Genomic DNA, 17,031 nt, shown 5'->3' with positions numbered 1-17,031 from the left:
TCTCTCGCATCTGACGACAATCTGTCAGCTTCTCTTGTGCGCTTCTGTCCATCTCTGGAAGACTCTGCTTGAGTGGATGTCTACACTCCTAGAACCTATGCGTGCGGCTGCTCCACATCATTCTGAGGCTCCTCCTCCTTAGGAACCAAAAATTCCTCCACAGCTTGTAGTTGGAGCTCCCTCTCAAGGGAAACTCGCATGGCCTTCTGCTCCTCAAACTTGAGATCTCTGCGAACCACTATCCTTTGATTGGTAGGCAAGTACACTCGATAGTTGTGGGGTGTATGAGTGTACCCCACAAGTATCCCCAACTCAGCTGTCAGCTCAAGCTTCTTCAATGCATCCTTTATCACATGGCAATATATTGATGAGCCAATGATCCTGAAGTGACCCACATCTGGTCTCTTTCTGGAGAAAGCTTCCTCTGGTGTCTTCATCTCAAGTATGTGATGCGGGCTTCTATTTTGTAAATAGACTGTGCTGCATGCCTTAGCCCACAAATGAAGTGGTAGTCCTTGGTCATGCAGCATCGCCCGTGTTGCCCCTACAATTATTCTGTTCTTCCTCTCATCCACCCCATTCTGTTGTGGGTTATGGGGTGTCGTCAACTCCCGCTTAATTTCTTCTGATGCACATAAGTCCTTTAACTCTTGAGAGACATACTCTCCACCATTGTCACTTCTCAAGGTCTTGATCTTCTTCCTTGACTCTTTCTCAACCAAAGCTTTGAACTCAAAAAACTTTGAGAAGGTTTGGTCCTTCTTCTGCATGAAATAAATCCAGCATTTACAAGAAAAATCATCAATGAAAATCACATAATACCTTTTCTTCGCGGTGGATGCTGTCGAGAATGGTCGACACAAATCAATATGAGCTCGCTCTAAGATCACTTTTGCTTCATTGTCTCAATCATGAAAGGAAGACTTGGAGTACTTTCCCAAGGTACAAGCTTTGCATGTGTCAACTTGCTCAAGTTTATCTTTGGGAAGTCTTGTAGAGATCTGCTTCATTATCTTCAAGGCCCCATGATGTAGATGGCCCAACTGCCTATGCCATAACTAGCCAATGTCTTGTCTTTGCACCAATTCTACTTTCGACCTCAATGTTGTACAATCATCTACCTCTAGTTTATAGAGATTCTTCACTCGAATCCCAATCCTCTTGGTCTGACCCATGGCTATGTGTCTTAGGAACGTATTTCCTTTACTGAAGACAACATCATAGCCTTTGTCCTCCAACATCGTGATCGATACCAGGTTCTTCTTAAGTCTAGGCACATACTTTACATCAGTCAAGGTGAGAGGAGCTCCAAGCTCCCTTTGAAAAGCAACCGTGCCTTCTCCTGAAATACAATACCTTCTGTTGTCACCCATCTCTATGCGCATCTTGAGGTCTTTCTCCTCGAAGGTACTGAATAAACTTTTATCGCCGGTCATGTGGAATGAGGCTCCACTGTCTAGATACCAAACACAACCCACCATCGATGAAACCATACATGCGATGAGGGTAAAGTCCATTTCGAATTGAGAGGTTAATGCCTCACCTTCCGATCCTTTTGTTGATCGCTTGTTGGACTTCTTCAATGGGAAATTAGTTGCATAATGTCCCATCTCATGACAACTAAAGTATCTCACTTTATATTTGTCAACCTTCTTCCCTCCATGAGAAGAATTTGATTTGGAATGGGAAGCCTTCCCTTTCCCTTTCCTTGCCTTACTCGCTAAGGCTAGATTTTCTTCATCATAATTCTTTGATGAAGAACCATCTCGAGTGCTCCCCCTGATCTCCTCCTGCATGAGATCCGACCACAGTTGATCCAAATGGATCCTAGAAAACCCTCTAAGTCTTCAAAATCTTCTAAACATTCAAGACTATCACAGAATAAGAGTCTTTTTAAAAATCAGATTACACTATCGGGAGGCAAAATTAGTGAGAAACAGTGGAAAAACAAGTTATTGGCAGCAACGCATAGCAGCCATCAGATCTGGCCGATCAACGGTCCAGATCCAATTGGAAAATCACAATCGGCAGTGGCAAACGAGGCTATCAGTGGAGGCCACATAGTATATGCGAGAGCGATTGGCAGGGTCAACAAGGACCGTTGATCAAACGCATAGATTGATGGCCCACGTTGCACCACCATATCGCATTGGCAGATTACATGGGAGAACTTACCAATGATCCAAGGCTTGTGTGACATGCGATTGCGACAAGTCGCATCGCAAAATCACATTGGAGCCACACCATGGAATGGGGGTCGATACATATGTGACTTGCGATATACATCTAGACCCGACGGGGTTATGAACGATATTCGATATGTTTTGAGGTTCGGGTAACATGGTTTTCCTTTGTATTTGTGATTTTCGTTAAATAAATGAGATACAAGGGATAAAGCGCCGATGCTATGTTACGGACCCGAAAGGGTTTATTAATGCTGTTGAATACTATTTCAAATTCGAGATGAGTGGGATTTCCATATTTTAATGTATTTTAAATATAAAAAGTAAATCCACGAAACAGACAGGATTTTGGGAGGACCAAAGGCGGTAAGTGGTTTGGTCTGGGCTCCACCCAAGCCCATAGAATGGCTACCACATGTCCAGGTTGAGGAGAGAGAAAACCACCCTCATTGGGCGGTTAACCCTCGTACGAAAGAGCCACCTGAAATGAACCACGGTCATTGGATCTGGATCTCGCAGATCAACGATGGAGATGCTATATCGATATATAAGCGGATTCGATAGGAGTTATAAGGTGAAAGAATATTTGAAGTCCGATAAATAATGTTTGGCAGACCTTTCATGTGTTTGAATGCATTTCTCTATGTAAACAGAGAAAAGTTGTTTTAGGGATTTCAGAGGCCCGATTCACTCATCCGTTGAAGAACAGGTGCCCACCTACCCAAAAGGCATTATGCCATGATTGCTAACGCTTAGAAGAGGGATTCGAGTGGACAGAGGCCAGGAGACATAAAGCCAAGAAGGTGAAATGAGCAGACAACGCCGATTGGCTTTAAAGCCACAGATTGATAGAAAATAGAGCAGGCAGTGTTGAGATAGAGAAGAGACAGAGATAGAGGGTGATAGAGAGAGTCTGTGTACTTAGAGAGGCTTGAGGGGTTCAGGAAAAACCCTTACTGTTGTATCTATTGTGTGTTGAGACTCAAATTGAGCTCATACTTTTGTAAAAATCTGTTTCTTTTTTGAAGACATAATAGAGAGGTCACCACTGAAGGCTAGACCAGGATATGTAGCCCAAGAGTGTTGGGTGAACTCCTTTTTAAACTTGCTATGTTTATGTGTGTTGTCTATTATGCTTCTTTACTACTTCATTGTCTATGTATTTCACAATCTTATCGATCCATTGCATAAAGTAACATAGGAAAATCCATGCACATGAGTCTGTAATACCTTAATAATTGTCTAAGATCTCATTTTCAGATCAAGTGGTATCAGAGCTTTAGGTTGCTAAGGTTAGACAAGCTTGTGCTAGATTGTTGAATGCTAACTAGGTCAAAGCTCAAATTAGGAGAAGGAGAACTAGTTGAGGCTAACCCATAAATTGGTAGAGTCTATCCTAGGAGGAAAATGACAGAAGAAATTCCCTTGGAATCAGACTCTCAGTTCATGGACAGTTTCATGACCATGAGAGCCATGGTAGAAGAAATGTACCGAGAATTTAAGAAAGGCCGAGGGGAAAGCCCTTCAGCATCTCAAATAGGAAAAGGAGTAGAGGAACCTCTTCTAGTTTCCCATTCAGAAGGCAAAGGGAAAGGGGAAGAACCTCCTCCATAAACACCTCCTTCTAGCCCTAAAAATAAAAAGAAGAAGAATTTTGTGATTAAATTAGGTGTAAAACTTGATTTGCCAATATATGATCAAGAATTAAATGTAGAAAAGCTAGATAACTGGACTAGACAAATTGATGTATATTGCCGGGTGCAAAATATCGATTTAGAAAGGAGAAAGATTCAGCTGGCCAGCGTTCGCCTTGGAGGAACTGCCCTAGTGTGGTGGGAAGGTAGGACAGAAGCTGATTTGAAGAAGCATGGTAAAATTATTTTTACCCGGAGTGAATTTGTTTCTGCCATTAAAAAGCAATTCTATCCACTAGCTTATATGCAACAAGCCATGATGAGTTGGAAAACTCTTCACCAATTAAAGGGGCAAAGTGTGCAAAGTTATACCCAAGAATTTAGAAAAATAGCTTTAATCCTAGGCATTTCTTTAGACTCACCTGAAACTTTGCCGAAGTATATAGGTAGTTTGAATAGCTATTCGAGGCACACCATTCTCATGTTTAACCCTACTAGCATAGATGAGGTATCTGCTCAGGCTACACATCTAGAGGCTAGAGGCAAGAATGTGAACCCAGAGATTTGGGGATCATCAAAACCCACTACAAGCAAGAACAAGGAAAAGAGGAAGCATAAATGGAAAGAGAGGAAGGCAAATGCTGTACAGAAAGCCAAACCTTCATGCACTCACTGAAAGAAGGATGGACATGATGATGAAAATTGTTGGCCTTTGCATCCGAAGATGAAACCCAAGAAGTTCAATGGCAATAAGAAGAAGACGGTTGCTGCTATACAGAAATATTTGGGGTCAGACTGAGGTGATGAAGCAACAATCATAGCTACAGGTATAAAAGGTAAAAATTCTGAAGCATCTACTAGTAATTCTGCACAAACTATTGATAATGAAGAAAATGAGAGGAAAAGACATGAGCTTTTTCATATTAGAGTTATTTCCAAGCATCAAAAGATTGATACTTTATTTGAGAGTGGTTCACAAGTAAACTTGATTTCTGAAGCAATTGTAAAGAAGTTGGGATTGCTAACCACACCTCACAAGAAGCCATATCCATTTGGTTGGGTATGTGATAAGGCAAAGCTACAAGTGGCTAGACAATGTAAACTTAGGTTTTCTTCTGGGTCAACATTTGTAGATGAGGTTGAGTTAGATATCGTTCCCTTGGATATATGTGGAATTGTTTTAGGAAGTCCTTACTTGTATGATAGAAAAACCATTTTCTATAGAGCTAAAAATAAGTATCAACTCACCAAAGATGGAATAGAATATATTGTAAGAGCTCATAAACTCAAAAATAATTACACTCTCATAAACTCAGGGCAGACGAAAAGAATTGTAAATTCATGCAAGCAATTTTTACTGATGGTTGTAAAGGAAAAGAACCCTGATAAAACCAATATATTTGAAGGTTGTGATGCTAAACAAAAAACTGATTTAGAAACAATTGTTTCAGAATATGATATCCTATTTCAAGAACCTAAAGGTCTACCACCCAAAAGGGAAATTGTACATGATATTCATTTGTAGCAAGATGCTCCATTGCCTAACATCGGAATGTACAGGTTATCCGTTTTAGAGAATGCAGAGATCAAGAAGTAGGTACAGGAGCTGCTTGAGAAAGGGTTCATAAGACCAAGCACATCACCATGCGGATCTCTAATCATGTTGGTGAGAAAGAAAGATGGTTCGTGGAGGATGTGTATTGACTACATAGCACTGAATAAAATAACGATCAAGAATATTTATCCCCTTCCTCGCATTGATGATCTATTAGATTAGTTGAAAGAAGCTATTTACTTTTCCAAGTTGGACTTGCATAGTGGCCACCATTAGGTTAGAGTAGCAGAACAAGAGGCATGGAAGACTGCTTTGAAAACAAAGCAAGGGTTATATGAATGGCTAGTTATGTCTTTTGGCTTAACTAATTCTCCTGCCACTTTCATGAGAGTTATGAATGATTTACTCAGGCCTTTTATTGATGATTTTGTAATTGTATATTTAGATGACACTCTTGTTTCCAGTAAAACATGGGAAGAACATTTAAAGCATGTAAAGTAGACTCTAGATGTTTTTAAAAAAGAAAATCTCTATGTTAAGTTATCAAAATGTGAATTTGGCAAAACATCTTTAAATTATTTGGGTCATATTGTAAGGGGTGATGAATTGAAGATAGATCCCTCTAAGGTTGAAGTCATTGTAAACTGGCCTAAACCCAAATCTGCCACAGAAGTTAGAAGCTTCCTAGGAGCAGCACAATATTGGAGAAATTTTATTGCTAACTTTTCCTTGATTGCAGCTCCCTTACATGCTTTAACAGGATTGAATAAGGTGTTTCAGTAGGGAGGCAAACAACAGAAAGCCTTCGACACCTTGAAAGAAAAAATTAGTACAACACCAGTACTAGCATTTCCATATCTTCAAAGACCATTCGAGATTGAAACAGATGCCAATGACTATGCCATGGGAACAATGTTGATGCAACATGGTAAACCCATATGCTATCATTCTGAAAGATTTAATTCTGCAGTAGCTAGTTACCGCACATATGATAAAGAATTGTATGCATTAGTACATAGATGATAATAGACTTCCTAAGCTAGCTTTAAATTCTAGCCAAAACCACCTAAGGCTCAATTGGGGGTGGCATAAAGACAAAAGGGCCTGGTTAAAATATTGGGAGATCAACGAGAATGACGCATTGCAAAACATAAATAACATTAAAGATATTGTTACTTATAAGTTCAAAGAAAAAATGTGGTGTGAGAAAAATTTAGCAGCTAAAAGAAAATTAAGTTATTATAAGAAGGTCATCAACCCCACCCTAGAAGATCAAAAGTATCTCTCTATTTTAACTAGCTCAAAGAAGAAAATTAATATAGCAAAGATTAGAACGAATTCTCATGAGCTCCATAGTGAAACAGGTCGTTGGTCAGTTCCTACAAACGCCATGGATGGAAAGGATCTGCCATATATGTGAGAATAGGAACATCGAGGATGAAAACCACTTCCTCTTAGAGTGCCCCGCGTACAACCACATTAGATCTCAGTTTCACAACCTTTGTTACAATACCGACCTTCCTAGCCTTTTACAATGTCAAAATTATAGTGAGCTCGGGAGGCTTCTCTCCAACCTTTTTGAGCATAGGAATAAAATCTTAAATCAAAATAAATAATTTGTTTCTTTAGGTTCGATAGACCAATGTTTGGTCTTAGCGGACGTTAACCATCATCATCATCACAAAGTGTGAAAAAGTGGCAACATTACTTAATGGGCAAAGAAACAGTTATACACATTGATCATCAACCACTTCAGTATTTGCACCCATAAACTAAATTGCAGCAATCAAGACACTATAGGTGGATGGGTTTCCTACAACAGTTTCATCTAGTCATCATATATAAGAAAGGCATACACAATAAAGTTGCAGATATGTTGTCTAGACCAATGATAAATGCATCTACTATACTTAAGCATAATTCAGTATTGCATGAAAGCTACATTGAATAATATGCTCAAGATGTAGATTTTAAAGATGTATATGCAACCTTACGTCATGGCAAACAAGTAGAAGAATTGGATTATCATGTTAAGGACAAACTCTTGTATCATTTGGGAAAGTTATGCATTCCTAAAACTGAAAGAGTTAACATAATCTGAGAAGCACATACTTCTCTAATATCAGGTCATTTTGGTGTAAGTAAAACAATTGCACAACTGCAAAGATTTTGCTATTGGCCAAGAATGCATGAAACAATTTCTAGATATATTAAAGGGTGTACCATGTGTGCTAAAAGTAAGCCCAACAATAGAAAATTAGGCTTGTACACTCCACTTCTAGTGCCTTCTTGTCCTTGGGAAAGTGTTTCCATGGACTTTGTTGAGGGACTGCCAAAATCTAGAAAAGGTCATGACTACTTATATGTTATTGTGGAGAGGTTTAGTAAAATGTGTATTTTAATACCTTGTAACAAGAATATTACAACTAAACAAACAACAAAGTTGTTCTTTCATCATGTATGGGTTCATTTTGGGTTACCCACTTCCATTATATCTGATTGAGATTCCTAATTTGTTGGGAAATCTTGGTCAAGTCTGTGGGAACTGATGGACACTAGATTGAAGAAGAGCACAACCCTTCATCCACAAACAGATGGCCAAATAGAGGTGGTCAACAGGATAGTGATCCAGTTTCTCAGCGGCTATTGCAGCAAACATCCCAAGCTTTGGGATGAACATTTTTTTTATCTGCAACATGCTTACAATCGTGCTAAACATTATTCTACACAAATATCTCCTTTTGAGACTTGTTTTGGTTTTACACCAAAGTCTCCCCTGGATTTTGTCTTTAGTAAAGACATAGCAGTTGATGGATACAGTGATGTGGACAAAACAACCAAGTTCATTGAACAGATCCAAGAAATTCACCAGGCATTGCAGGAACAAATGGAAAAGAGCCAAGCCAAGTACAAGGCAAGGCATGATAAGCATCCAATTGAGCATAGCTTCCAAGTTGGTGATCAATTCTAGTTGTACATTAGCAAACAAAAAATTCAAGGTGAAGGGAAGAAGCTGAAGCCAATAAGGTATGGGCCTTTCAAGATACCTTAGAAAATCGGTGAGAATGCTTTTCACCTTGATTTACCAGCTTACATCACCAATTTTCACCTAGACCCAAAAGGGTTTGTTAATGCTATTGAATACTATTTCAAATCCGAGATGAGTGGGATTTCCATATTTTAATGTATTTTAAATATAAAAAGGAAATCCACGAAACAGGCAGGATTTCGGGTGGACCAAAGGCGGTAAGTTGTTTGGGCCGAGCTCCGTCCGAGCCCATACAATGGCTGCCACATGTCTAGGTTGAGGAGAGGGAAAACCACCTCATCGGGTGGTTATCCCTTGTACGAAAGAGCCGCCCGAAATGAACAACGGCCGTTGGATCTGGATCTCCCAGATCAACAATGGAGATGCTATATCAATATATAGGTAGATTCAATAGGAGTTATAAGGAGAATTTAGAATGTTTGAAGTCCGATAAATAGTGTTTGGTGGACTTTTCCTGTGTTTGAACACATTTCTATGTGTAAACATAGAATGGACATTTCAGGGATTTCAAAGGCCTGATGCACTCATCCATTGCAAAACAGGCGGCCACCTCCCCAAAAGGTGTTATGCCATGATTGCTAATGCTTAGAAGAGGGATTCAAGTGGACAGAGGCCAGGAGACAGAAAGCCGAGAAGGTGAAATGAGAAAATAGCGCTGATTGGTTTTAAAGCCAAAGATTGATAGAAAATAGAGCAGGTAGTGCTGAGACAGAGTAGAGACAGAGATAGAGGGTGATAGAGAGAGTCTATGTACTCAGAGAGGCTTGAGGGGTTCAAGCAAAACTCTTGCTATTGTATCTGTTGTGTGTTGAGACTCAAATTGAGCTCATACTTTTGTAAAACTCTGTTTCTTTCTTGAAGACATAATAGAGAGGTCACCACTGAAGACTGGACCAGGAGATGTAGCCCAAGAGTGTTGGGTGAACTCCTTATTAAACTTGCTTTGTTTATGTGTGTTGCCTATTATGCTTCTTTATTACTTCATTGTCTATGTATTTCGCAATCTTATTGATCCATTCCATAAAGTAACATAAGCAAATCCATGCACATGAGTCTATAATACCTTAATAATTGTCTAAGATCTCATTTTCAGATGAATAGTCGTTCCCAATCTGAAAGTTTCTCTCTTCCATTCACAGTGTCCTGGTAGCTATTCCAGCTCTTTGGAAGACCGAGGAGAGAAAGGCTCACCATATCATCATCGACAGTAGTTATTCCCACACTACCAAGCTCATCTCTGTAGGTGGTGAGCTTGTTCAGATATGTAGAAATAGTATTTTCCTTCTCCATCTTGACTTTCTGAAGCTTATCCTTGAGCGCCAGTTTCCTCTGGTCACTACTGTTCTGATAGAGGTCCTTTAATATCTTCCACATTGGAAACAGATTCTCCTTCCCATGGAGACTCGAGACAATATGGTCTTGAACTCCTTCCAGAAGAATCTGTCTTGCCTTCGCCACACACTTCTTCCATTCAACCAATTCTTGTGCATTAGCTGCAGCTGGCTTGGGGATTTCTTGACCAATGAAATCCTTCAAACCATTGTCTTCTAATACCGTTTCCATTCTATCTTTCCATGCTATGTAATTCGAGCTACCTTCCAAGGAATACTAGAGTCTCAAGCCGTACAATGCCATTGACCAACCTGAACTATGAGATGAATTTGATTTGTACCAGCAATCCCGAACTTCAAACTTTGAATTCTATTCTCCATATACTGTTCATAGCTCTGATAACCTTTTCTTTGATACCATGTTGAAAATTTGACTGTAGATTAACCTAATAATGCAATACAACTAAAGCAATATACTTAATCTACATCTACAATCAAACTTGTGGAAGCTTAATATATTTGAGCAAGATTAAGCAGAACACATATAACCATAAGCAGAATCAATGCACATGAAACATAGAAGAATACTCTAGGGAAAGCCTCAGCTAAAAACCCCGCTATCTATATTATCATACAAGTGGAAATATCTCTGGATTACACACTGCTTTAGCTCTCATAGCTAGCCAGCTCTTAGTACAATCCTCATAGATTCTCACAGGAAAAATAGACTTCTCATTATGTCCTCCACACTGCCCTCCAAGATCCTATTTCCTAGCGCAATTTTTCTTGCTTGATCCAGCTGTTACCATGTGTAACACTGATCACTCACACTGATCTTACACCCTATAAAACTGCACAAATCTCAAGGAATGAATTCCTTCTTATAGGAAAATTCTTGCAACTGATAGTACACTGTCCCTATCTTTCATCTCAATTGGGTCTTTCTCTGAATAGACATGCATGAGTTATTTATGAGAGAATCTTTAGTTATCTAGAGTACACTAGTTTGATGCATGCATGCATTAACTGACTGAATTGACAATTAGTTCTTCAAATTGTTTGGAACTAATTTAATTGGACATAACTCTGTTAACTGAGCTAACTAATTACAACTCAAATACAACTCATCCTTATCTCCTTAATTAAGGGATAATCTCCTTAATTTAAGGGATAACTGTTGCATGACTTCACAAAGACTTCTAGCTTGAATTTCTCCAACTAATTAACTCAAGATGAATTAATTAATTTTTTTTTCAAGCAGCTGGTGAGTCTAAATTCGAATTTTAATCCTCAATTTGAATTCAAGGACAAATTAAAATTGGAATATTCTTGTTGCCACATTTCAACATTGGAGGAAGCCTTAGGTGAGCAACCAGACATATTTGAAGAACCTACAGGGGAAGAAGAAGGAGAACCCATTCCTACTGAACCTATGGCTGAAAATAGAAATGACAGCGGAAATATAGAAAGAGTTGAGGGTGCCTTCCCCATGAGTGAAACCAATGGGGATACTAAGGTGAAAAATATAAGCCCTTCTGCCCATCCTCATTTCCATGGCCTGACCACAGAAGACCCTGACACTTTCTTATTTTATTTTGCTGTCATATGCTGAACCTATGACTATACATATGATGAGTAGAAGTTGAAACTATTTCCATCCACTTTTAAGGATGCAACATTGCACTGGTTCATTGATTTACCTGGAGATAGAATCACAACTTGGGCTCAGATGCAACAAGCCTTCAACAACAAGTACCAGGACTACTGTAGGTCTAAAGACACTAAAGAGAAAAATTTTAGGATGACCTTAGGCAATGATGAATCCTTAGAGGATTATGAAGAAATATTCTAGCCTAACTACAAAAGGGCCAGGTGCACACTTGACCTTGAGTCACTGAAGCTGGTCCTGCTTAGAGGAGTAAGGGAAGACCTTTTGGATACCTTAGACTTGTTAGCAAGAGGGGATATCTACCAGTTACCCTATGAGGATATCAAGACTGTCTTCAGAAACCATTCTAGGGCAGCCATGAAAAAGGGTAGTGGTAGTCAACCTATGGTCATTCCATCCTCTTCCAATTCATCCATCAAGGCTGAAATTGGAAATATGCTGGAGGATTTCAAAAGTGAGATGTTGCAAACCCTTGCCCTATAGATGGAAACTATGCACACTAAGAGAAAGCAAGAGGAAGTAGAGAGAGCCTTGACCATTTTTTGTCCTAGATTCACCAGGAGGCACCCTAGGAATGAATGTCCATTGAATTCTATTGAAATTTGCTTAGTCTGTGAAGAAAACCACTCCACAGACAAGTGCCCCTCTTTACCTGGACCCAAAGATGTATATCAAGGAGCTGAAGGGGTTATTGAGCAGCTCTTCTACATAAACCAAAGGAGACCTCATGGGCCTAGGCCATACTAGCAGGGCATTCAAGTGTCATCCCATGCATATTACAATCCCAACCAGACCACATCCATACTGATCTAGATTTAAACAGGAACACAATAAATTACATATATAACCATAAATACAAAGATGTAGTAGAAATAACACTTCATTTCATTAATATCAAATAATGAAATATGCTTACAAACAGAATGGAAATATGACTAGCTCAGGTTATGGTAGCTTATCTTTGAGAAGAGATGTGGCGGCTACATGCCTCAGAACTGCATTACAATGAGGCTCAAAGGCCTATTTATTATTGAGAAACAATTGAAAACCCTAAACATCCAAAAATCTAACCCTAGGAGATGAAGCACCAAAACTGTGGGCTTTTCTTGGGTAAATTGGTACATCAATTTCCCGGGGTCGTAACTTTGGCATATCATCTCCATTTGGCTATCATAATACCTTGTTTCAAAGATATTGAAGAGAAGGGAAAAAAAAATGTGAAAGTTGATTTGCGATGTTTCCAGTCTCTCCATTTTCCCTAAAAATGTTTTTTAGGGCCTCAAAATGGTTCCAGAAGTTTAGGACCCAAAAAACTACGAAAAATAGTAAACTGTGCTACAATTAAGGAATCCAAAAAACTAAAAGAGACAATGTTGGGGGTCCATGTGGAATAGGCAAGTGGCCACCAATATCCACCTAGACCATTCCTCCCCCCTTACGAAGCAATGGTCCCCATTGCGTTGAGTTCCTCCATGAGATCAGGAAACTTCCGCTGAAATTGGTCCCTAGTGAACCACTTTCCCTGATGAAGGATTTGGATTGCTTTGACAACTCGATATAGTTTGATCCTTTGCTGTCGGGTGTTCTTGATCTGCATGTCCATGATCCGATTAGTGGTGGCTTGTTCCATGCAATCTGGATTTAACTTTGTAGGTGTGAGTTGTTATACAATGTCTGATGTGTCAAGCAATGGTAGGAAGTATGGTCAAAGGTGGTCCACATTGAACACTAGGTGTAGGCCAAGGAATGGGGGAATGCTGAGCTCAAATGCATTGTCTCCCACCGCCTTGGTAATGGTGTAAGGACCATATCGGAGTGGTTTGAGTTTCCAATAGGCTCTGGTAAGGCATTCCTTTTGCAAATGCAACTAGCCTTTGTCGCCCACTTGAAACTTGTGTGGCACCTGACGTTGATCATGTCGCTTCTTGTACTTGGCATTTGATTTCTCCAGAGTGTCATGGACTTGCTGGCAAATATGTTGGATGTGCTCAATGAAGTTGTTTTCCTTATCAGTTTCGGACTGGACATGAGCCGAATCTGCATGAGTAGTTGTAAATGGCATGGCCACATCAATGGGACATAGTGGCTGGAATCCCAAGCCACCTGAAAAGGGTTATGGCTAGTGAAGCTATGGAGAGCCCAGTTATAGCTATGCTGGACATAGGGGAGGCTCTCATCCCATGTGCGTGGATGCTTTGAGTTGTACATGCGCAGAATGTGTACGATCATCCTGTTGATGACCTCTGTCTGGCCATCAGTTTGGGGATGGAAAGATGTGGACATAGTGAGCTTGGTGTCCAGCATTGACCAAAGACTAGACCAAAATTCACTGAGGAACCTTCTGTCCTGATTTGAGATGATAGATTATGGGATCCCAAAGTGTACTTACACTCGTTCAAAGAGGAGTTTAGCAGTGGCTTTCGCTATGATATTCTTCTTGCAGGTTGCCATAGTGGCCATCTTTGAGAATCTGTTGACGACTAAAAAAACACAGTCATTGCCATGCTTAGTATAAGGAAGGCCCAACATGTAATCCATGGAGATGGATTCCCAAGGTCGACTAGGGGTAGGCAGTGGAGTATAGAGGCCTTGCTACTGGATGGTGAGTTTGGCAATGACGCAGCAAGTGCAGGATTTGATGTACTTCCCGACATCCTATCGAATATTCGGCCAATATAAATACTTTTGAAGTATTGGCACCATTTTCTCGACCCCGAAATTCTCAGCAACTTGATTGTAGTGTGCTTCCCAAATCATCCTGGCACGCTCTCTTGAAGGAACACAAAGGTGTCCCAGGTGGCATAATAGGGCATCATGGAGGTGAAAATATGGAACTTTCTAACCCTCCAAGAGCGTTTGGTGTGTGTGGCCGAATTCTGGGTCACTTTTGTAGAGAAGTGGCCAATCAAAAGTCTCGTGCCCACAAGAGTTGAGCACGGTGGTTAATGCCATGATCGGTGGTTTTTTGAGGCAATCTGCAAAATTATTGGTGTTGCCCTTCTTATACTTGATATTCAAATGGAACTGTTATAGGTATGTGGACCACTTCTAATGGTGATCATTCTACAACTTCCCTTATGTTTGTATGAACTGCAAGGGCCGGTGGTCTGTGTGGATGATTGTTTCCTTCCCCAAAATGTAATGTTTCCATTTTCGACAGGCTTTCACAATGGAATACATCTCTTTGTCATAAGTGGGATACTTCCGGACTGTGTCTGAAAGTGTTTCACTATGATATGGCACTAGATGCCCCTGTTGAGTAAGGACTACCCTAATAGCATAGTCAGAGGTGTTAGCACTCAGGTTGTTCCCTTTGACTCCCAAGGGAATACGGCCGAGGTAACCACTAACCAATATTTTAGCTACAGGTCCTAGCCTACCTGCAACCAGAGAGGGCTCTCTCTTTATGATTTAACTTTGTTTTGCTGTAATTTTAGGCTAGTTATAATGTGCAGGATTTTGTTTTGAGTTTGGTTGGATGATGCTTTAAATAGATCTAATATGCAGCTCTCAGAAAAGCTTAAACCATTGGGCAATGGAGTTAATGACTGTGTACTGCTGAAAGTGCTTGTTGGGAAAGAAGTAATACTACAGACCCAGATAGGTATCCATGAAACAAATCTTCAAATTTAGGAATCGATGGCATGGAATCAGGGAATGAAAGGAAATTAAGGATATTTCACTATGATGATAGAGGGAAAGGTGAGAATATTATCTAGGAGCAGTTAAGAATTCCTAAACAACATTCATAATGAAAGAATCAGTGCAAATATGAGCAATTAAGAATTCATATTTATGACCAATTCTGCAGAAAACATAATTAGAAACAGAGATTGAGCAAAGGGTGTATTTAAACAAGTCCTGAGCTATTCTTTTTCTCTGTCGCTGAGATCATGAATCATACATGTGAATTTAGCAAACATAGAAAAGACAAAACATGGTTTAGAAAAACTTATTGTTTCATTAAACAACACAGGAATCCTGTAGCAGAACGCAGCTCATCACATTCACATCCAGACAGTGTAGAAATCATAAACTCCATCAGCTCTTTGTATTAGAAAATCCGTAAGTTAGAGCACAGCTCTTAGAGAGAAAATCATCAGCCAATCCCAAATATGTTCTATGGGGAGGTATATATACAAAAATATGATACAAAATATCTAGATGATGAGTCTTCATGTAATAAATTACATCACCAACTCTTCCAAGGAAGTAAATGAAGAATTAAATATTATAGTTAATATTGGCTTGCTAGCTGTCTATTATGTCAGAGAATTTTTGACTTTCTGGGCTGAATGAGTCGGCTACCTGCCGCGCATTTATTCTGCTTGTGTGTTTCTAGTGCTGTTATGCCGCTTGTTGTTGTCTTGGTCTTCATGGTCTTCATCTTTGGTGTTGGGCTACTTTACTTTTGATGAGCTGTAATTGACATTCCAATTCTGCTTTATGCTGCTTTGCTGGACCGTGCCATCTGTATATGCTGAACTGTAGTTTACAAAAAAAGAATTAATACCCAAAATCACCTGAGCAACGTCTCCAACATTCCTCTCCACCAATCTTCTATAGGTAGCTGATGTCTTTGTATCTTTATCAGTGTTTCATCAGCTTCTGTGTCTCTGTAAAAGTTTGGTTGTTCTTCAAAGAGATGATTTATCTCATGTGAAATATAGAATAGATTTTCTAATTTATCAAAGACAACCAGTCCAGTTGGAGGCCCTATATCTTTTGAAGTGCTTGAGGAAGTTGTGATTTGATTGGCAGCAAAATTGTTCACTCTGTTGGCATAATGCTCATGTGACAACAGTTTTCCAGCACTGGTTACTAGGCTAGGTAGCCCTCTGCTCTGTAATGCTGTGATCTTTATTCTGAAGTCATTCACCTCTGCTTGCATCTCTTGGCATTTTCTCTCCAATGTCTGCACAAAATTCCTAAGGGTTAGCACCCTTTTTATTAGCAAAATAGTTTCAGTCCTGTTCCTGATTCCCAATTCGGCCAACTGCCCTTTGGTGCGAGTATTCAAAAATTGGATCATTCTGTTAGCTTGCTCGGGCATGTTTCCTAGAGATGTTCTAGCCTTTTGGTTTTCAAACTGAGCCAAGCTTATTAAATCCATTTGCTCATGAATAGTCTCAATGGATTGCCATTGGTCTGTAATGGATTGGCCAATCTTGGCCCATAAGATTTTCTTGATATCTGCTAGGGTCCTGCCAAAAGTGAGCTCTTTCTCCAGCTCCTTTATTCTTCTTTCTAAGGCCTTGACTTCCCTTGTCTTCTCAACCACTTCTTGTTTTGATTTATCACATTTTTCCTCAATCTTAGCCAGCTTTTCCTTGGTTTCTTTCAATTCCGCCATTTGCAGTTCCAAGGCTTCTATTTCTTTCATCATGTTGTCCATTTTCAAGCTGGTGCCTTGCTCTGTAGGTGATGAAATTGGTGCTAAGCTTGAGGCACTTGCTTATGATGTTATACCAGTGGGAGGGACTGTTGTGGTGGCCATGGGAGGAGCAGCTGCGAGAGTCTGAGCTGTTTGAATTAGCTAAGAGGCCAACTCTCCCTGTCTCCCCTATAATGATGCCTCCAAGGCACTTTCTGTATCTACCAACCTTTTAT

The sequence above is a fragment of the Pinus tabuliformis genome, chromosome 8 (assembly GCF_031772625.1).
Source record: "Pinus tabuliformis cultivar Carrire ecotype Pingquan chromosome 8, CPIR1, whole genome shotgun sequence".
Taxonomy (NCBI): Eukaryota; Viridiplantae; Streptophyta; class Pinopsida; order Pinales; family Pinaceae; genus Pinus; species Pinus tabuliformis.
The sequence above is the reverse complement of the archived record's forward strand: the minus strand, read 5'-3'. Positions refer to the sequence as shown.